Source organism: Mustela nigripes, chromosome 12 (assembly GCF_022355385.1).
Source record: "Mustela nigripes isolate SB6536 chromosome 12, MUSNIG.SB6536, whole genome shotgun sequence".
In the NCBI taxonomy this organism is placed as follows: Eukaryota; Metazoa; Chordata; class Mammalia; order Carnivora; family Mustelidae; genus Mustela; species Mustela nigripes.
This window is the reverse complement of record NC_081568.1, coordinates 88,750,537-88,773,666: the sequence shown is the minus strand read 5'-3', so window position 1 is coordinate 88,773,666 and position 23,130 is coordinate 88,750,537. Positions and strand designations below refer to the sequence as shown.

Genomic DNA, 23,130 nt, shown 5'->3' with positions numbered 1-23,130 from the left:
ACTGAAATATAGTCTAGTTTTGAGTCAAACACAGATTTAGAGGAAGAATGTACATGTCAATTATCCCTGGCTTTTTCGATGTTGCTGTTCTGATTTTTGAGAGTGGTCTGCTGACTTGCACCATTTTTGGGTTTTTTGGGGGTTTTTTTTACTCCTATTGTTTTCATGACTCTTATTTTTATTTACTTACAATATCAGGATATGGGGAGAACTAATATGGTGGAGAAATAGAGGGAGGCAAATAGCCCCTGTAATGTTGAATTTCCTTTAATATCTATTTGCCACATGAAGCACCTTTAAAATTTTTGTTTATAATTAATGTTTGTTAAATTAAAAGATTTCTTCTGGAATCTATGGAATAAGTCAGAGTTTCTTCCCACCCCTTTCCACCAAATAAATCTCAAAAGATTCTATAGATGTCAAGGAAGATATATATCTCTGAATATAAGGAAATATTTTCTTTTTCAGAAATAAAATGTAAAGGAGTCTGAGTTGTCCATTACATTTTCTACATTGCAAGTTCTACATTATTTTCTACCTAATTTAAAACAAAAGCCTTGAACTTTAAGATGCCACATCATCTATAAATAAAATATGATTGTGGACTGTATTTACTTGAAAATTACATAGCTTTTTAAGGTTTGGTTTATGCAGACTTCAAAATGTGAGTAGACATTTTTTCATCTGAATATGAGAATGAATGTTTTGCTGCAAGATTTAGTTTTCAGCTCTTCTGATCCTGGATATTAACCTACTCTTTGAGCACAGTTTGGGTCATGGTTATTGAAGGGAAGTCTGTGCAGTTAGGGCTTTAGGATAGGGGAATTAATTAGATCATTTGCTCTTTATTTCTGCCCAGTGCTTCCACCAAGCACTTTAGATATTAATGGATGATGATTGGAATGATTATATAACCTTACTTTGTGGTTTAGGAGCATCTTGGATTGATTTAGGCTTCTGGTGGCCGAAAGTGGCAATATAATTCACAGTGTGAGAAATTTCCACACCACTGAAGATAATGCTGGGACTTCACACCACTACTATCCCATACACAGCTCACCTCATCTACCACATCCTCACCACCTTAGACTCTGACCACCACCTCCACAAATACTCTACTCTCATCCTGACTGATTAGTTAACCTTCAGTTAAACTAATCTATGCCACGGAAACATTCTTTATGGATTAGCCATAGTCCTAGTCATCATGAAAATTTCAATTTACTGGGAAGGACAGATGTGTACCCAACCAGTTATACTGGAAAGCAGAGTATGCCTCAAATACTAAAATAGAGCTACGAAGTATAATATACACTTCAGGGAGGGAAAGGGTAATCTGACCAGAGGGACGGGGGAAGATTTCATGAAACTGTCGTAGGCTTGGCCTTGAAAGAAGGACAGAGGTTTATTTACTCAGCAAATTCAACCTATGTGAAGTGTCCAGAACACAGGGGTCAGGGAATGGGCACAATGGGTAGAGATAATATATAGAGAAAGATCAGTGGTGACAAAAACATGGACGCTTTTTGTAGAATGTTGATTCATGAGAGTTTTTAATGCAAAGATTTGTGGAGGGAAAAGGGAAGGTTAGGATTATAAACTAGAAATATCTGTCAGGGACATTTTATGGAGTGTGCTTATTTTTATGTTCAGAGATTGGGATTACTTTCTGTAGTTACTTGTCCCCATGGAAGGTTTAGATTTGAGGAGGGAAATGAATAGATCTAGGATTTAGGGATAGATGGATTGGAGGTAGGAAACAATTATAGTAAGAAGACCATTTCGAAAATTTTAATAACGTTGTAGGCAAGCAATGAAGGATGTTAGACCCAGAGCAGTAGATACTGAAACAATGGGTCAGATGTGAAGAATTTTGCCAAGATGTGTGTTGAGAGGAGGGAAAGAAACACAGTAGATAGAGGAAAGAGGCAAAGGGAATTTCTGGAAGGCTACCAGCCTAACTAAGATAAGGAGCAGAGAGAGAGGGTCTGTCTCTGAGGAATAATGATGTTTTGGGGAAGATGGAACATGAAAACTGAGAGAAATATTTAAGAGTACTCTGCTTAGAAGTGAATAATAGTTGTGAAAATGATATTATCAGGAATAGAATATGGAGCACAGATCCTTGGAATTTTCCAACATATTCACATACCAGGAATAACAGAGGAAACTAAAGTTTTTTTTTTAATTAAATTTTTTATTTTTTATAAACATATATTTTTATCCCCAGGGGTACAGGTCTGTGAATCACCAGGTTTACACACTTCACAGCACTCACCAAAGCACATACCCTCCCCAATGTCCATAATCCCACCCCCTTCTCCCAAACCCCCTCCCCCCAGCAACCCTCAGTTTGTTTTGTGAGATTAAGAGTCACTTATGTTTTGTCTCCCTCCCAATCCCATCTTGTTTCATTTATTCTTCTCCTACCCACTTAAGCCCCCATGTTGCATCACCACTCCCTCATATCAGGGAGATCATATGATAGTTGTCTTTCTCTGCTTGACTTATTTCGCTAAGCATGATACACTCTAGTTCCATCCACGTTGTCGCAAATGGCAAGATTTCATTTCTTTTGATGGCTGCATAGTATTCCATTGTGTATATATACCACTTCTTCTTGATCCATTCATCTGTTGATGGACATCTAGGTTCTTTCCATAGTTTGGCTATTGTGGACATTGCTGCTATAAACATTCGGGTGCACGTGCCCCTTTGGATCACTACGTTTGTATCTTTAGGGTAAATACCCAGTAGTGCAATTCCTGGGTCATAGGGCAGTTCTATTTTCAACATTTTGAGGAACCTCCATGCTGTTTTCCAGAGTGGCTGCACCAGCTTGCATTCCCACCAATAGTGTAGGAGGGTTCCCCTTTCTCCGCATCCTCGCCAGCATCTGTCATTTCCTGACTTGTTGATTTTAGCCATTCTGACTGGTGTGAGGTGATATCTCATTTTGGTTTTAATTTGTATTTCCCTGATGCCGAGTGATATGGAGCACTTTTTCATGTGTCTGTTGGCCATCTGGATGTCTTCTTTGCAGAAATGTCTGTTCATGTCCTCTGCCCATTTCTTGATTGGATTATTTGTTCTTTGGGTGTTGAGTTTGCTAAGTTCTTTATAGATTCTGGACACTAGTCCTTTATCTGATATGTCGTTTGCAAATATCTTCTCCCATTCTGTCAGTTGTCTTTTGATTTTGTTAACTGTTTCCTTTGCTGTGCAAAAGCTTTTGATCTTGATGAAATCCCAATAGTTCATTTTTGCCCTTGCTTCCCTTGCCTTTGGCGATGTTCCTAGGAAGATGTTGCTGTGGCTGAGGTCGAAGAGGTTGCTGCCTGTGTTCTCCTCAAGGATTTTGATGGATTCCTTTCGCACATTGAGGTCCTTCATCCATTTTGAGTCTATTTTTGTGTGTGGTGTAAGGAAATGGTCCAATTTCATTTTTCTGCATGTGGCTGTCCAATTTTCCCAGCACCATTTATTGAAGAGGCTGTCTTTTTTCCATTGGACATTCTTTCCTGCTTTGTCGAAGATTAGTTGACCGTAGAGTTGAGGGTCTATTTCTGGGCTCTATATTCTGTTCCATTGATCTATGTGTCTGTTTTTGTGCCAGTACCATGCTGTCTTGATGATGACAGCTTTGTAATAGAGCTTGAAGTCCGGAATTGTGATGCCCCCAACATTGGCTTTCTTTTTCAATATTCCTTTGGCTATTCGAGGTCTTTTCTGGTTCCATGTAAATTTTAGAATTATTTGTTCCATTTCTTTGAGATAGATGGATGGTACTATGATAGGAATTGCATTAAATGTGTAGATTGCTTTAGGTAACATAGACATTTTCACAATATTTATTCTTCCAATCCAGGAGCATGGAACATTATTCCATTTCTTTGTGTCTTCCTCAATTTCTTTCATGAGTACTTTATAGTTTTCTGAGTATAGATTCTGTGCCTCTTTGGTTAGGTTTATTCCTAGGTATCTTATGGTTTTGGGTGCAATTGTAAATGGGATTGACTCCTTAATTTCTCTTTCGTCTGTCTTGCTGTTGGTGTAGAGAAATGCAACTGATTTCTGTGCATTGATTTTATATCCTGACACTTTACTGAATTCCTGTATAAGTTCTAGCAGTTTGGGAGTGGAGTCTTTTGGGTTTTCCATATATAGTATCATATCATCTGCAAAGAGTGATAATTTGACTTCTTCTTTGCCGATTTGGATGCCTTTAATTTCTTTTTGTTGTCTGATTGCTGAGGCTAGGACCTCTAGTACTATGTTGAATAGCAGTGGTGATAATGGACATCCCTGCCGTGTTCCTGACCTTAGCAGAAAAGCTTTCAGTTTTTCTCCATTGAGAATGATATTTGCGGTGGGTTTTTCATAGATGGCTTTGATGATATTGAGGTATGTGCCCTCTATCCCTACACTTTGAAGAGTTTTGATCAGGAAGGGATGCTGTACTTTGTCAAATGCTTTTTCAGCATCTATTGAGAGTATCAGATGGTTCTTGTTCTTTCTTTTATTGATGTGTTTTATCACATTGACTGATTTGCGGATGTTGAACCAACCTTGCAGCCCTGGAATAAATCCCACTTGGTCATGGTGAATAATCCTTTTAATGTACTGTTGAATCCTATTGGCTAGTATTTTGTTGAGTATTTTCGCATCTGTGTTCATCAAGGATATTGGTCTATAGCTCTCTTTTTTGATGGGATCCTTGTCTGGTTTTGGGATCAAGGTGATGCTGGCCTCATAATTTGAGTTTGGAAGTTTTCCTTCTATTTCTATTTTTTGGAACAGTTTCAGGAGAATAGGAATTAGTTCTTCTTTAAATGTTTGGTAGAATTCCCCCGGGAAGCTGTCTGGCCCTGGGCTTTTGTTTGTTTGGAGATTTTTAATGACTGTTTCAATCTCCTTCCTGGTTATGGGTCTGTTCAGGCTTTCTATTTCTTCCTGGTTCAGTTGTGGCAGTTTATATGTTTCTAGGAATGCATCCATTTCTTCCAGATTGTCAAATTTATTGGCGTAGAGTTGCTCATAGTATGTTCTTATAATAGTTTGTATTTCTTTGGTGTTAGTTGTGATCTCTCCTCTTTCATTCATGATTTTATGTATTTGGGTCCTTTCTCTTTTCTTTTTGATAAGTCTGGCCAGGGGTTTATCAATTTTATTAATTCTTTCAAAGAACCAGCTCCTAGTTTCGTTGATTTGTTCTATTGTTTTTTTGGTTTCTATTTCATTGATTTCTGCTCTGATCTTTATGATTTCTCTTCTCCTGCTGGGCTTAGGGTTTCTTTCTTGTTCTTTCTCCAGCTCCTTTAGGTGTAGGGTTAGGTTGTGTACCTGAGACCTTTCTTGTTTCTTGAGAAAGGCTTGTAGCGCTATATATTTTCCTCTCAGGACTGCCTTTGTTGTGTCCCACAGATTTTGAATCGTTGTATTTTCATTATCATTTGTTTCCATGATTTTTTTCAATTCTTCTTTAATTTCCTGGTTGACCCATTCATTCTTTAGAAGGATGCTGTTTAGTCTCCATGTATTTGGGTTCTTTTCAAACTTCCTTTTGTCGTTGAGTTCTAGCTTTAGAGCATTGTGGTCTGAAAATATGCAGGGAATGATCCCAATCTTTTGATACCGGTTGAGTCCTGATTTAGGACCGAGGATGTGATCTATTCTGGAGAATGTTCCATGTGCACTAGAGAAGAATGTGTATTCTGTTGCTTTGGGATGAAATATTCTGAATATATCTGTGATGTCCATCTGGTCCAGTGTGTCGTTTAAGGCCTTTATTTCCTTGCTGATCTTTTGCTTGGATGATCTGTCCATTTCAGTGAGGGGAGTGTTAAAGTCCCCTACTATTATTGTATTATTGTTGATTTGTTTCTTTGATTTTGTTATTAATTGGTTTATATAGTTGGCTGCTCCCACGTTGGGGGCATAGATATTTAAAATTGTTAGATCTTCTTGTTGGACAGACCCTTTGAGTATGATATAGTGTCCTTCCTCATCTCTTATTATAGTCTTTGGCTTAAAATCTAATTGATCTGATACAAGGATTGCCACTCCTGCTTTCTTCTGATGTCCATTAGCATGGTAAATTCTTTTCCACCCTCTCACTTTAAATCTGGAGGTGTCTTCGGGCTTAAAATGAGTTTCTTGGAGGCAACATATAGATGGGTTTTGTTTTTTTATCCATTCTGATACCCTGTGTCTTTTGACAGGGGCATTTAGCCCATTAACATTCAGGGTAACTATTGAGAGATATGAATTTAGTGCCATTGTATTGCCTGTAAGGTGACTGTTACTGTATATGGTCTCTGTTCCTTTCTGATCTACCACTTGTAGGGTCTCTCTTTGCTTAGAGGACCCCTTTCAATATTTCCTGTAGAGCTGGTGGAAACTAAAGTTCTAATCCAGATTATTTGGAAGCATATTTCAAAGTGCAACATTCCCTTAGTATTATCTGTTTTATTTTTTTTTAATGTGTAGATTCTTTATTCTACTCTGTGATCTAATCACATATAATTTCTCCCTGATTCATTATTCATTAATGATCATGATCCTGCTATATTCATTGATTTAATCAACTATTCTTTGATGAGTACCCAGCATGTACTAGACACCGTTTTAGACACTAGGGATATGCCCATAATTGAAATAAAGCCTGTCTTGGAGCTTCCTGTATAGTGAGAGGGAGACAGATCACAGATATAGTGAGAGAGAAACAGATCACTTACTGTATAGTGAGAGGGAGACGCATTAATTTAATTTATTAAATTAATAAATAATAATTATTAACTTAATAAACAAGCTAATTTAATAAATAAACAGGATAATTCAGAAAATAACTACTGTGATGGAAGCAAAACATAATTAAGTCTAGAGTGATGGGGAAGTGAGAAGATATAGTCAAAGAAGCTTTTGAATAAAAGTTGATTTGAGGATAGGGAACAAGTTTATTTGGCTTGAGGTTGGGGAACAAGTGACCTGAGCACAATACAGCCTTTGGATGTGAGGAAGCTACTACGGAGAAGAAAAAGAGGTCTAGGGAGTTATGGTACAAAATGAATTGAAAGGGTGAGCAGAGGTCTGGAAGGCCATGCCAAGCAGTGGGTTTTGTTTTAAATGCCTCAGTAAAATATTGAGGTCTTTTAACACAGTGATTTCTGATGTGATGTAGATTTTTAAATTATTTCTCTGCCTGCTATGTGGAAAATGGGTTGTATGGTGCCAGAAATAAAAACTGGAGGAATAGCTGAAGGGAATGACTGACGAATTCATATGAATGTTGAGGGAAAGTGATAACCAAAAGATGAGGCCTGAAATGTTATTCATTGAATTTATCACTTTCACATATATGTTGAACTGGATTAAAGATAGCAAATCAGATCCACTGAGTCCAGCTGATCTGTACTTTTTCTTCATGGTGTTGCCTGATCCTTAGGAAGCAAATTCACAAGTACCTGTGGACACTTAAAAAATAATTTTTGAAGACATAGGGAGCTGTATACGGGGAATCTCATAGGAGAAGCAAGCCAGAATCACCAATGGAAAGATGATGCCATGTTGTCAGGCCTTTCTTGCCAAAGATTTCAATGACTTCATCTACTTGCTGAAGAGTTGGCTCACTTGCCTACTTGCCTAGTAGGGGATAAAAAGAGTCTCTGATCCAATGGTTAGTGTTTTTTAAATTTCCATGGAAATAGCCAAAAAGGATATTTTCAATTAAGGAATAATAATCTTTATTTGGTGACTGATGTTATAATTTTTGTCACATGTTAATGAGATGAGTCTCAGATTATTTACATTCTGACATCTCCATTCAACTGTCAGGCTTCTATACCACATTATAATTTGTCACGTTCTGTGAAAATCCTCACCTTAATTTTACCTTACAATGGTTGAATGAGGGTGTTCAGACTTTGGGGGGAAATCAGCTAAATACGTAATTCCCTGTGACCCAATTTATTAGAAGTACGAAAACTAAATTAACTCATAATACTTAGGGTTTTTTTTTTTTCATGATGACTTTTTTATTTCCAAGGAAATAAATTAGTTTATGGCTGAATTAGAAAACTCTATGAGTACTATTTTTTGGTTGCACAAGAATGCATCTAGGTGGTACTATAAGCTTTCTCATTCTCTTCTCATTATATTACAATTTATCTAAAATAAGGAACATTAAAAATATCACATTTTGCAAAATTATCTAGTTTTACTAAGTCGTTGAACACCCTGAGAAAAGTCAAGGAAAATAAGACAAAAAAAATTTTTTTTGAAGGAATCTCTTGGCAAATGTAAACACTCAAAGGATAAGACTGTCTGCTTTATCCAAAGTGAAATCCTTAGGATCTAGCATGGTGGTAGGCACAGTAGGAGTCCAAATACATACATACATATACATACATATATATATATATATATATATATATATATATATATATATATGCACATGTATGTGTGTGTGTGTGTGTGTATTCTGAAACAGCTTTTTTTAAACAGTAAAGTGAAACTACAGCATAATTTGAAATGTTTATAAATCAGGTCACAAAAGGGATGAAAAATGTTTGCAGCATAATTATTACATTCATCCAGCTGAAGCCATTGGTCAAATCTTACATCAATACAAACATAAGATTATTCTATGATTAAAAGTAGCCACAATTCAGGGCACCTGGGTGGCTCGGTGGGTTAAGCCTCTGCCTTCAACCCAGGTCATGATCCCAGGGTCCTGGGATCAAGCCCCGAGTCGGGCTCTCTGCTCAGCGGGGAGCCTGCTTCCCTTCCTCTCTTTCTGCCTGCCTCTCTGCCTACTTGTGATGTGCCTGTCAGATAAATAAATAAAATCTTTAAAAAAAAAAAAAAGTAGCCACAATTCTGGGCATCTGGGTGCCTCAGTTGGTTAAGTGTCTGCCTTCGGCTCAGGTCATGATACCAAGCTCCTGCGATCAAGCTCTGCATCAGGCTCCCTGCTCAGCCAGTTGCCTCTTCTCTCTCTGCTGTTCCCCTGCTTGTGCTCTCTAGGTCTTCTCTGTCAAACGAATGAATAAAGTCTTTAAAAAAAAATTTAGCCCAAATCTAATAACCAAAACTGTATTAGTGGATCTCCTTTTCTATTTAACATTTTAGTATTACTTGTGATAATAATTTTCTTACCAAATGGAATCAACAAACTATAGTTTTAGAAATTGTCAAAAAGTGACTAAAACTCTGCAAACCAAGTAGTTAGGTTTTGAGAAGATTCTAGAAGTAGTGAGATAAAATACTGAGAATACCAGTTAGTATACATATAAAGCTCCCCCATTTTATTCATGATTCTGATACTTAATGCACTCTAAAGCAGTTTTCCAAAAGTTGGTCTGTTTGGTACCACAAATAAACCTTGACACTAAAGTCTTTGTAACTGTTCTCTTCTAGATGTCATTGACATAAGTTAATCGTATTTAATCTACTTTCATATATATATTCCCCAAAAGATCTAGTCTGTGCCAGAGATCACACAAATCTGGAGTAAAAACATTTAGAGTTGGTTACTACTGTATGCCAAGTACTTTTCCCGTCTTATTTCTATCTTTCTCAAAATTTTCTTTTTTTTTTTTTTTAAGATTTTATTTATTTAACAGAGAGAAACACAGTGAGATAGGGAACACAAGAGCAGAAATGGGAGAGGGAGAAGCAGGCTTCCCGCCAAACAGGGAGCCCAATGCAGGGCTCCATCACTGGACCTTGGGATCTTGACCCGAGCTGAAGGCAGATGCTTAACCGAGTAAGCCACTTAGGCACCTCAAATATGTAACTAGAGCTCATATTTTCAGATACCAAGTAGGTTGTTTTGTGCAAAAGGAAAGTTTTACCAACAAACCTTCCCAATTTGACAATTCAGTGGCAAAGAAAAATCTTCATATTTATAGCCCCTGTTTTCAGTTGACTAAAGAGAAACCAATGATCCTATTTTATCACTAATTATGATAAGACCTGAGAAAGTATCTTTTTTTTGGTTAAGTTTCAATAAGTCAAGCTCAGCTTACTCTCACAGATGATTCACTATTAAAGTTACTTTTTACAAATGTGAAGCCAATTCTTCCTTAGGGGAAGGGAAATACGAAGGTTGAAGGGAATGGACAAGATATGTAATATGGTAGACGGTGCACATAAAGCTGTGTGTTCAGTACATGATTTTGGTCACTTTTCACAACACAGTGGCTGTTTTCTTGTATATCTTACTCTGCATATAATAAAATACAGTGCTAAACCTATAAATCAAATCAAATTTGGTAAAATTCATTTTCAAGTGTCATAAATATATGTATTTCTAATTATAAAATTTGTACGATACATTTGCCCATTTTCCTAGACTAAGATATAGTACACAAACTTATGTAAGTTTTCTGTTATGCTCTTAATTTTGCCTAGATCTGACATTATCTTCATAAATATTCAATTAAACCACAAACAAAACTACTATAACTTTTTTCATCTTTTCAACTTTTAAAGAAAGAAAGATCAGCAGCAATTCCATAAAACGGAAGAGGTATCAGTCTCTTACTTTCTCTTGCTTTTTGTGTAAGTTGTTTGAAAACCACTGGAAGCTGACACGAGGTGTTCTATATATACTATCCAAGAATTTGGTTTTCTGATTTTAGCTTCCGATTTTCTTCCTTAACTGCACCTGCTCTTCAGAGAGATCTTTAAGTGTGTGCTGATGTTTCAGCAATTGACTAATTAAAGTCATGCTTTGTCCTCCAGTTCCAGTTGATTTTCAGCATCAGCTGTATCCATGTTGGCATTCATCGTCTTAGGCAACACATTTTGGGCCTTGGATATAAAATCCTTGATGAATGATCCCCCTTTGGAGGTGCTGGGAGAGAGATGAACCAGGAGGACACCTCAGGCCCCCTCAACACAGGGACCAACTGGCCTCAAAAAAATTTTTTTTAAAGATTTTATTTATTTGAACGAGAACAAGTGAGGGAGAATGCATTAACAGGGGGAGTAGCCAAGGGAGAGGGAGAAGCACGATGTTGGCCAGAGAAGCAGGGAGCCCAACACAGGGCTTGATCCCAGGACCTGAAGGCAGGTGCTTAACCAGGTGAACTACCCAGGCACCTGTATTTTTTGATGAATGAATAAAATCACTGTTCTGGAGCAGTCAGGGCCATCATGTGCTTGATGCACGCTAGTGATTCAAAGGTTTGTCTAACATAGATTTGAGTCTAACATTTTTTCCCAAGTTAATATCATGCTAGGATCCTTATATCTTGTTGAAAATTTTATCACCAGTTCTACCTTCAAGTACTTTAACAAACCACACACATTGAGAGACTGTGTTATCAGTGTAGATGACTAGTAAGTAGTTCTATCATTCATATCTGTTTTCACCATAGTATTGGGTAAAAATCCAATTTATTTTCAGATTCTTGATTATTCAACAATACCTGTCCTTGTAAAAATACACTTTGTCATCTTGATTGCCTCTTTTTGAATTAAAACAGATTCAACCTACCCTGCCATGCCATGTTCCACCAAGCCCTTGTCTCAGGAGCTCTGCCTCCCATGGTGATTCTGAAGCAAACTTTGATGATACTTCAAGCATTTTTTTTTTCCTGTTTGTTTGATTGTGTTTTTGAAGCATTCCTCAAAGCCAGGATTTCTTTCTTCCATTTTTAACTTTCAAAGTGTTTCCAAAATTGTCTTAAATATTATATATGCAATGAGATATTTTCATGGAGCTATGTCTCAGGATTTTTCCATTCATTGCCCATTAGGTCAGGCTCATTTGCATTCCCACAGTGATTAAAGACCTATATTTTACATGAATAGCAATATATAACTTAAAAATTTGTGACCAGCTGTAGTGGTCATTTTGAGTTCCCTAGTTGTGGTGGGACTGTGCCATGATGTTTTAAGCCATCAAATTCCCTGTGATTTACCCTCTGCTTCAAGATTATTCTGCATTTCCCTTGTTATCTTTTACATTTTTATCAATTAAAAGCTTTTGTTCCAAATATTACTGTTCGTGACCACTTCTCAGTACTTCCAACTGAAATTATAATTAAATAAATATATTTTGGAAACAATAGAGAGTGGCAATTAGTTCTCTAAAGTCAGAATCTCTAGACTTGTTGCTATTTTCAGAGTAACTTCAAGGAGATATTTAACTACGCATGGTTTCCTGTTTGTAAATAGAACATTTGTCCAAAACACATTTGTGGGTAGGAAGTTTAATCACTTTGTGGGAGCCAATGGTGTTGTGTGTGTTTTTGTGTGTGGATGTTTAATCTAAGAAAACATATTAGTTTGTTTAAAAATGACAACAACTTTTTTTTTTTAATTGACCTACTTTTTTAGAGACGCACTAGTCAGTCTTAGGGTCAGGAGACTCCTGACCAGGCTCCTGGGTTTGAGCCCCACATCAGGCTCTCTGCTGAGCCTGCTTCTCCCCAACCCTCTGCCTGCCTCTCTGCCTACTTGTAATCTCTCTCTCTGTGTCAAAACAACAACAACAAAAATAAAATAAAATAAGATCAGTGGGGCACCTGTGTGGCTCAGTTGGTTAAACATCTGCCTTCAGCTAAGGTCTGATCTCAAGGTCCTGAGATGGAGCCCCCATCCCATCTGGCTCTGTGCTTAACAGGGAGTCTGCTTCTCCCTTTCCCTGCTGCACCGCCCTGCTTGTGCTCTCTCTAGATCTCACTCTCTCTTCTCTGTGTCAAATAAATAAATAAAATCTTAAAAAAAAATAAGATCAGTGGTCAGTGGAGAAAAATAAGAACAAATACAGGCCTTTGGAGCTATTATTGGTGTGGGGGCTACAGCTGAATTTACCAGGAGTTAATGAGTCAGGAAGCAAGTTCAGCTGTAAATATTAATCACTCTTTCAAAAGAAGATTGGAATTGAAGTAATGAAGATAAAAAGCACAGATGATTAAGGACATGTAAGAATTAAGAAAATGTCTGGCTGAGGCAGAGAAAGAATTTAAATTGGAAAGTAGTAATAGCTAACAATATTTTAGTACTTACTATGTACCAGACAGTGTGCTAAATGCTTTAACTAATTTAATCTTCATAACACAACTGTGACAGAAGTCCTTCTATTATTATCTGTATTTGGAGTGAAGGGACTAAGGCACAAGGAGGTTACATAACTTGTTCAAGGTAGTACAAACAGGCAGTGGTGTCAGGATTTAAAACCGGAAGTAGTATCTCCAGGGAACTTGCTCTTAACTACTTCACCCTATTGCCCTCTGTGCTAGAGAGAAAGGGACATTCATTGGAGTATCTGAGCTGGTTACAGGTCAGGATGAGATTACAGGTGTGCTGAGAAATCAGCAACAGAGAAGGAACAAGATGAAGATGTGTGAGGACATTGTATTTTTGAAATAGAGCAGGGGAGGATGTGATAAGTTAGTGGTTTCCACTTGGGACAGAAAGAAATACCTTGCTAGCTAGAGGACCAAGAAAACAAAAGAGCCTAAGGAAAATAGAATGAATTATAATAATCACTGTGTGACATGTGATAGGGAGTCACTTGAGGAGATTAGTAATTACCAGATAGCACTGGGGGTAGGGGGCAGCGTAGGCAGAGGAACATGCTTGTAGTTGATGCTGTCATCTTTGCAGCTGTATGTGGAGGAGAAGGAAGGTGTTGGGGTGTCACAGGTGGGGTGACTTAGAGAGCTGAAATGCTCTCAGGAGCATCTCTGTCTTTAACAGAAGAGAGTGAGTATGTACGGCAGAAAGTTGTAGCTATAGTGGATTTGCAAACTTTGTAATAGATTACCATTTAAAGAAGGACTTTTAAGACCTTATCTAAAAGATTTAGAATTCTTGAGCCTAGGCACTCTCCATACCTTCAGTTAATTTCCCACTTCTACTGCAGTATTTCTCATGTTATAGGAATTCAATAAGCATAGTGGCTTTACTGGCTTTTGGAGGATTGGAGGGAACCTAGTGAGGTAGAGATAGCAGCAAAAGAGTCTGTCTGAAGAAATGTTTTATTCCATCTTCTAAGTTAAATCATTCTCAGAAAAGGAGCTCTTTTTAGGGAAAATGAAGCTGCCAGATACAGTCCCATAATGACTTTTCAAGCTGTTGTATCCGCACTTTGGATATCTAAACTGGAATCTTTGACAAAACCACAGCTGTCAGACAGCAGCCGTTAATGCAGCTTCAGGGATAAAGCGGGGGAGGGGATATTGGGTCATATTAATTATATATAGGTATTCAATATTCACCACTTGTATGTGCTTCTAGATGAAGAGCTTGAAATGGTCCACCACCAGGATACATTAAAGACAGAGTCAGCTAATTTTGGGGGTAGGCGGTGTGAGGGGGTTGGTGGCAGAAGGACAATGTCTAACCTTACAGAAATGTTAGTAACAAGTATGCCTGGTGTATTTAGTGCTCTTGTATCTATCACAGAGTCCCAGAAAATTTACTTGGAAGTTGACTTCAGCCTTTCATTTGGTGTGCTAATGAGAGTATAAAATTTGTACTCTTCACATAAATAAACAGACTCTCAAATGTGTTATTTTTCTGCCTTGACAGATGGATCACATGCTCAAAATTACAGTGAAATTTTATTCTGAGCAGCTTTGCACAGCACTCAGCATCCACTCTTTTGTTTGCCACATGTTATGACACTGCTTGTGCCCCGAGCCTGGGTCTCAAGGTAGCTACAGCGTGACATTTTCTCAGAACACAGATAGGCAGGATTTAATTGACCTCATTATTCTCAGATTCTCAAAGGCTTCAGTGGCTATGCCCATTCACTAATACTGTTCTCTTGGGCTGTAGAGCTGTGTCCAATTATTCTTGTTGCATGTCATTGAGTGACTCAGTGACACTTGCTACAGCCCTTCTTGCATTCCAATGATTCCATTCCTGAATTCAGCATGACTGGAGACTCTAGGGGCAAAATAGTTTATTGTGTAAGAGGACCGAGCTTCCTTTTTCCCTTAGGGTATCTTTGTCTGGGTTTAGCCCTCTTCACTATTTTTGAAAGTATGTCTTTAAATGAAGGCTGACACTGTAAGATCACCTAATAACTGTTCTACCTATGAGAAATCCCCTAATGATCATTATTTAAAATGAAACATGATCCCTTATAATTGGTCTGAATGAAACTGTGGCTTCACTGATTGGAGGTTGGCAAATTCCAAGTTACAGGTTGCCCTTGGACTGCCCTCAAGCTAAAACTCTGAGAAAGATTAAGCTCATGTCCAGGATGGGAGAGAGAGTGGCTGGGGAAAAAAGGAGATGTTTTAGTTACCTAATGCTATGGGATGAACCCCAAACCTGTGACTTAAAACAATAATTTATCTTTCTCCTCACAGTTTGTTAGGTCAGAAATTTGGGCAGTGATTGGTTGGGTGATTCTTCTACTTCACGTGGTATCAACTCAGTTGCATCCATTTGGCATCCATTCTTGGAAAAGTCCAAGAACCCTTTACCCACATGCATGCTCCTTCATGGCTTTTCTGTCTAGTCTCTCTATCTCTCTACATAGTAGTCAGTGTTCTCCAGAGAAACAAAACTAACAGGATCGGGATGAGTACACACACACACACACTGATTTTAAGGACCCGACTCAAATGATTACAGAGGATAGAAAGTCCAAAAGTTATAGAGTAGGCTGGCAGGCTGGAGACCCAGGAAGACTCGATATTGCCTCTCAAGTATGAAGGCAGACCGCTGGAAGAATTCTCTCTTCCTTTGGAGACCTCGGTCTTTTTTTTTTTCTTTTTTTTCTTAAGGCCTTTAGCTGATTGGATGAGTCCCATCTAGTTATGGAGGATAATCAGCCTTACTCAAAGTCTACTGAAGAAATGTTAATCTCATCTAAATAATACCTTCAAAGCAACATCCAATGTGTTTGACCAAATAGCTAGGTATTGTGACCTAGTCAAGTTACCACATAAATTCCACAATCCAACTCTTCATGTGGTTCCTCATCACTCAGTAGTCTAGCCCAAGTTTCTATTTATACCATGCTGGCTATCTTTCCAGGTAGAGGAAGTTGAATCTGTCATGCCTGGGCTTGGAACTCTTAAGACATCATTCCATTGCATTCTCTGAGTCAAAGCAAGTTACAGCCCTAGCTTATTGTCTGTGAAAAAAAAAATATGATATTTTATGGTGTAAGGAGCAGCATATGTGCAAAGGGAAGAGAGGAATGATTGTCGACTAGCAATAGAGTTTTCCCTCTGACTAAGCAATTCATGTCCTTCCCTGAAAGTTTCATTGCATTACTTTTAGTTCCCAGATTCTAGGTCCAGTATCATATCATATAAATCAAAAACAAATATACACTTAGCATAATCTCCTCCAGTTCCATCCATGTTGATGCAAAAGTTTGGTATTCATCCTTTCTGAGGGCAGAGTAGTATTCTATTGTATATATGGACCACATCTTCTTTATCCATTCATCTGTTGAAGGGTATCTTGACTCTTTCCACAGTTTGGCTATTGTGGACATTGCTGCAATGAACATTTGAAGTTGAGGCTCTTCAGATATAACTTCTCTTGATCCAGAGACTTGATCTTTCAAGAGATTAATATAATCTCTGTACATTCCGCTCCCCCTGAAACATACAGAGATGTATTAAGTTTCTCTGGCCATAGACCTGGGCACTGAAAAGAAGGGAAATGAGGAGCACACAGCACTTAATGTTTCAAAGCAATTGTGAAATCCAACTGGAAATATGTTACCAATTCCCTCAAATCTAGGGACAAGAAATGTTTTTTGATAAAGACCCAATTCTTTGCATGTGATTTTCTATTTAGTTGCTCTCAGTGGATCTTGCTTTGTCCTCTAAGTCATCTTTCCTTTTATATAAGAAATAACCCATGTTTGCAGCTAAGTAGCTTTCTCAGGCATTTTTATGTCAGTGAAAGTTTGGAGGCCTCTTCATTTTCTTCAGCAATTTTCCCTTTCAGTTCAAGATGATACATTTCCTTTAAAAGCTTTGTGGTTTTCCCATGCAGTCAATTACATTTCTGTCCATTAAGTAAAATATACTTGCACATATCTCCTTAAGACAATTTTCTGCTTTAGGCGGAGAGTCAAGATATTAGGGAGCAAAATCCTTATGGATTTTAGAATTTCTTGTCTTCTGGCTGACTGGATCTTACAAGGGTCTTAAGAGATTTCTTTCTGCCACATTCTTGAATTGATAATTACCAGGAGGCCACATTTTTAAAATTATGTGGTGTAGTCACCATACAGTACCTTATTTGTTTTTGAAGTAGTGTTCCATGATTCATTGTTTGGGTATAACACCCAGTGCTTCATGAAATACGTGCCCTCCTTAATACACATCACTGGTCTAGCCCTTCCCCCTCCCCACTAAAACCCTCAGTTTGTTTCCCAGAGTCCATAGTCTCTCATGGTTCATGTCCCCCTGATATCCCTTCCTTCATTTTTCCCTTCCTTCTCATAATGTCCTCCATGCTATTTCTGATGTTCCGCGGATAAGTGAAACCATATGATAATTTACTTTCTCTGCTTGACTTATTTCACTTAGCATAATCTCCTCCAGTTCCATCCATGTTGATTTAAGAGTTTGGTATTCATCCTTTCTGAGGGCTGAGTAATAGTCTATTGTGTATATGGGCCACATCTTCTTTATCCATTCATCTGCTGAAGGGTATCTTGGCTCTTTCCACAGTTTGGCTATTGTGGACATTGCTGCAATGAACATTGGGGTGCATATGGCCCATCTTTTCACTACATCTATATCTTTAGGGTAAATACCCAGTAGTACAATTGCTGGGTCATAGGTTAGCTCTATTTTGAACTTTTTGAGGAATCTCCACACTGTTTTCCAAAGTGTGTTTGGAAGTGTGTGAGGAGCCTCCACACTGTTTACCAACTTGCATTCCTACCAGCAGTGTAAGAAGGTTCCTCTTTCTCCACAACCTCTCCAACATTTGTTGTTTCTTGCCTTGCCAATTTTTGCCATTCTAACTGGTATAAGATGGTATCTCAATGTGGTTTTGATTTGAATTTCCCTGATGGCTAATGATGATGAACATTTTTTCATGTCTGTTAGCCACTTGTATGTCTTCTTTTGAGAATTGTCTGTTCACATCTTCTGCCCATTTTTGGACTTGATTATTTGTTTTTTTGGGTGTTGAGTTTGAGTTCTTTATAGATCTTTGATATCAGTCCTTTATCCATAGTGTCATTTGCAAATATCTTCTCCTATTCCACAGGTTGCCTCTTTGTTTTGTTGACTCTTTCTTTTGCTGTGCAGAAGCTTTTCATCTTGATAAAGTCCCAAAAGTTCATTTTCACTTTTGTTTCCCTTGCCTTTGAAAGAAGTTGCTGTGGCCAATGTCAAAGAGGTTACTGCCTATGTTCTTCTTTAGGACTTTGATGGATTCCTCTCACATTGAGGTCTTTTATCCATTTAGAGTTTATCTTTATATATGGTGTAAGTGTACAGCTGTCCAATTTCCCCAGAACCATTTGTTGAAGAGATAGTATTTTTTCCATTAAATATTTTTTCCTGCTTTGTTGAAGATTAGCTGACCTTAGATTTGAGGGTCTATAGCTAGGCTCTTCATTCTATTCCATTGATCTATGTGTCTCAACACTGCACTCTCAAAAACAGACAGATCATCTAAGCAGAAAATAAACAAAGAAACAAGAACTTTGAATGACACACTGGACCAGATGAACTTTATATATATATATATATATATATATATATATATATATATATATATATAAAATATATGTGGAATGTTCTGTGTATATATACTATTTTATTGCCAGACACACACACACACACATATATATATATATACACACACAGAACATTCCACCCTAAAGCAACAGGATACTCATTCTTCTCAAGTGCACATGGAACTTTCTCCAGAATAGACCACATACTGGGTCACAAATCAGGTCTCAGCCAGTACCAAAAGATTGAGATTATTCCTTGCATATTCTCAGATCACAATGCTTTGAAACTGTAACTCAATCAGAAGAAAAACTTTGGAGGAAATTCTAACACTTGGAAGCTGGGTGCCACATTTTAAGAGCAGCTCTCAGAATTCGATCAGAGGCTATTTCCTATTCTGAGAACCTTTTGCTATTTGGACAGCTGAAAAGGAGCAATAATTTTATTTTCTAACCCAGAAGGACCTGGGTTGGACTCTGTGTCTTAAAACAACAATTTATTATTTCTTATGGGCAGGACTTGTCTGAGAAAGTCTTCTACTCTATGTGGTGTTAAGTCACTAGCTAGTCTGGCCTGGGAGGTCCAAGAAAGCCTCAGTCCTCTACCTGGCACCTCTAAGCTCATCTACATGGCTTCTACATGTAATAAGACTGGGCTTCCTTGCAGCATGCTAGACTCAAGTTTTTCAGGGTTTTTATATGGTACCTGGCTGCAGGAGATGTTTTAAATGAACAAATCCTGACCAATGTGCAAGAGCTTATGAACCTTTTGCTTGTATCATGTCTGCCAATGTCACTTCAGCTGAAGCCACTTGTATAGCTAAGTAAGAATCAGCATGGGAGAGACAACACAAGGACAGGTATGATTGAAGGTAGCAGTTATTGAGGGGCACCCATATAACAGTCTCCCACATAGAACTATTTTATTGCCAGACACAAATAGATCTGTCGCCTCCTTCTACCTTTTATTAGTGGTATGAATTAGGGCAAATTGCTGTATGTTTGGACTATGTGTGCTGTCTATAAAATGAAAAGCATGATATAGTCCTCACTAGATTTTTGTGAGGCCTGTGCATAGACATAGACATGAATGAACAGAGTACACACAACAGTACTCAACAAAGTGTTAGTACATGTTAGGAAGGACAGATAGACATAAAGGATGGTAAGTTCTTGGTCAAAGGATATTGACCTTTTGAGATGGGAGTTTGAAACTGGGGCTCAAAGTGGCATGGGATATATGTGATAATGAAGATTGATAAGTCAGGAGTCTATGTGCAAAAAAGCAGGGTCATGAAATTCTTATGGCATCAAACCAGATATAGAAGCTTAGGGAGTTGGGTAGAAATTGGGAACACAGGCTAGGAATATAGGAAATTAAGACTCAGAATACAAACAATATATTTAGGCAAATAGTTATGGGTCAGAGAGTCAAAAGAGAAATTTGGCAGTTTGCAAAGCTTTTGAGGTCAAAGACTCCAAACATTATGCAACCAAAATGAAAGATTTGTCTCAATGTGTGGGCAGATCCAGACCCACAGTTGCAAAAAGACATCTTGGATAGGGCAGATTAGTTAGGTAGCTCCTGACATTGAAATTCATTTAGATTTTCATGAGCTTCTCATCCCTCCAACTAATTCAATGATCTAGTGATGAGTGATCTAATTCAATGATGTTTTCCTAAGGAGAGCCCTCCCATGCAGACATCAGTAGACTGTAAAACTTTCTATGGCATTCGTGGTACCCATATGGCTCAAAAGAATTATGCTGTCTTTACCATCTTTTGTTCTAACTGCAGAGTAGTCCATTTTTTGATTATAGAAGTCTTCTTACTTGAATGTGTTCTTAGCCAGAGAAAAATTGGAATTCCCAATGCTACTATCTGTGGCTTAGTTAAAGAAGTCAAGATTTTCCTAATTCATTGTGAACATCTTATCTTTCCTCATTGTGACTATTATTTCAGTCTAAAAGCTCATGTATCCTATAAAGTCATTTTGTACTTTCATTTGTCATTTAAATATTCTGAATAGAATGAAATAGAATAATTTAATATCATGTACAGTTTCACAATTAGAAAGGGAAAATTTAGAGTGGCATTAAAAAAATACTTTTTTTTTTTTAAGTTGCTTATGTTCATGAAGTTCAGGTCATAGGAAAAATAGGTGTTTTTTTTTTTTACTTCCTTCCCATTAGACCCATCACAAAAATTCTGTTATTTTCTTTTAAATTTTTTGATTATGAATGTATGTTAGGCATTTGATAGGCACTATACTCAATGCTATTTATTTTTACATCATATCTATTTTTATGGGTTTTCTTAGAATTCTTAGCAGTGTATGAGCACACAAGTATATCTATCCTGTAGTCAAATTTATGTTAGTCCTATCTTCATGTAACCATTATCGCAGTGATGACTTCATTAGTGCCAGATCTATAGCATTTAAATATATAGGTTGAATTTTTTAATGTCTAGTAAAGCATTTATTTTCTACTATACATTTTCTTTTTTGGACCTTGGCATAAAATTTTAAACATCTATAAGAGGAAACACTATTATGAAAACTTTTGGAAAATTAGGTCCCTTTCCTGGACCTAATGAATGATACCCCATTGGTAGACACGGCCCTCTCTTTTCTCTCAGTATGATTTGTTCATATATAGAAACAGTTTAGGGGTACTGGGAGGCTCAGTTGATTAAGTATTTGCCTTAGGCTCAGGCCATGATCCTGGGGCCCTGGGACCAAGATCCACATTGGGCCCTCTGTTTAGTAGATAATCTGCTTCTCCCTCTCCCTCTGCCCCTTCTTTGGTTCTCTCTCTCTCTCTCTCTCCCTCTCTCAAATAAATAAACAAAATCTTTAGAGACATTCTAGGACAGGTATCAACAAGCTACAACACACCAGCCAAATCTCATGCCTTATCTTTTCTTCTTATGCCATATGGGTATTGAAATGAGGAGTCTCATGTAGGTCATTGACCCCACAGATCAGCAGACCATGTACAGTATGGAGTCTCACCTCCAATAGGGCTGGCAGATTGGAGGAACTTCCATCTTCTTTTGTTTGGCATTCTCTCTAAAAATTGCATCTTTTGTGAAATGATTGTTGGAACTTTTATGTTTGTAGTCCTATTGTCCTCAGTGAAGTTAACATAGGGGTCAGGAATCAGAATTATGATCTTGTCCTCATTATTACTGTGCTTGCACTGTACATGCCTAAAACTCAGTGCATATCGAGATAAATTTCTCCCGTGCAATGATACAATTCAGCTGGAAGTATCTGCCTTTATACACTTACCTTTGTGTCATATGGAGTGTACTTTGTGCTGTTGTTGGTATAAATGAGATGGCATTAAGAAGTTTTAACTTGAGGGGCGCCTGGGTGGCTCAGTGGGTTAAAGCCGCTGCCTTCAGCTCAGGTCATGATCTCAAGGTCCTGGGATTAAGTCCCGAGTCGGGCCTGGGATTAAGCCCAATATCGGGCTCTCTGCTCAGTGGGGAGCCTGCTTCCCTTCCTCTCTCCCTGCCTGCCTCTCTGCCTACTTGTGATGTCTGTCTGTCAAATAAATAAATAAAAATTAAAAAGAAGTTTTAACTTGAATTTATTTTAGATAATACCAGTAACTGGATGTTCTACTAGTGTTTACTATGAAGGTTTGGAACATCCTACTATCTTAAAATTAAAGAAAATAAAAATTTAAAACTAAAAATCTCAAAATTGCACATTAGTTAGCCACACTGTGTTATAGGAAACACTCAGTCTATATCATACTATTTCACCATGTCTTTATAGAAGATGACACAAGTGAGAAGATCACAGAGATTTTATCAAATGGCAATGTTTTATCATATCAAATCTATCTTTGAGGACATAAAGTTTCAAAAGTTAAAAAAAATAGTATAGGTGAGTATGGGTTTGCAGTATTAATGACCCCTGCCAACTATTTGTTATTTCCAGTTGAGATCACTTATTAGTATTTATCATGACTGATAAAGTGTCAGCTTAAGACATGATGATTTTAGGCTTTTTGTTAAAGCTGTCTATATTTATGTAGAAAAAAAATGAGAGATTTATCTAATGTTGAACACATTTAGAAATGTGAATTTAAGACTTCAAACCTGACACCCCTCTCAATTTCTAGACTCTGTCTTTGACACTTAGAGTAAGGACCCCGGACTGTAACAATTTGTCTGTGTTTCCTTCTTATTTATTACAATTAAAGTCTAAAAATATAATTGGTCACCTCACTTACACAATTAGGACCATTTACAACTTTTTCAATAATGTCTAAGAAGTTTCTTATTCATAGAACATATTAAAATTGGATACATGGAAATAAAATGGACTTTTCCCAAAGATAATATATTCAGATGAGAAAAAGTAGAATAAACATTATAAAGAAGGGAAATTAAACTAGATGAGCCTCTACTCACCCCCCAAAAA

At 37.5% G+C, this 23,130-nt stretch overlaps 1 protein-coding gene and 1 pseudogene across 6 annotated transcripts in view; one reads left to right on the top strand and one right to left on the bottom strand.

Annotated features, from left to right (window-relative positions):
- Positions 1-23,130, top strand: part of LOC132028661 (cAMP-specific 3',5'-cyclic phosphodiesterase 4D-like) — a 907,530-nt gene that overhangs the window by 452,409 nt on the left and 431,991 nt on the right. The window lies entirely within an intron of this gene.
- Positions 10,543-23,130, bottom strand: part of LOC132028124 (short coiled-coil protein-like) — a 32,785-nt pseudogene continuing 20,197 nt past the window's right edge.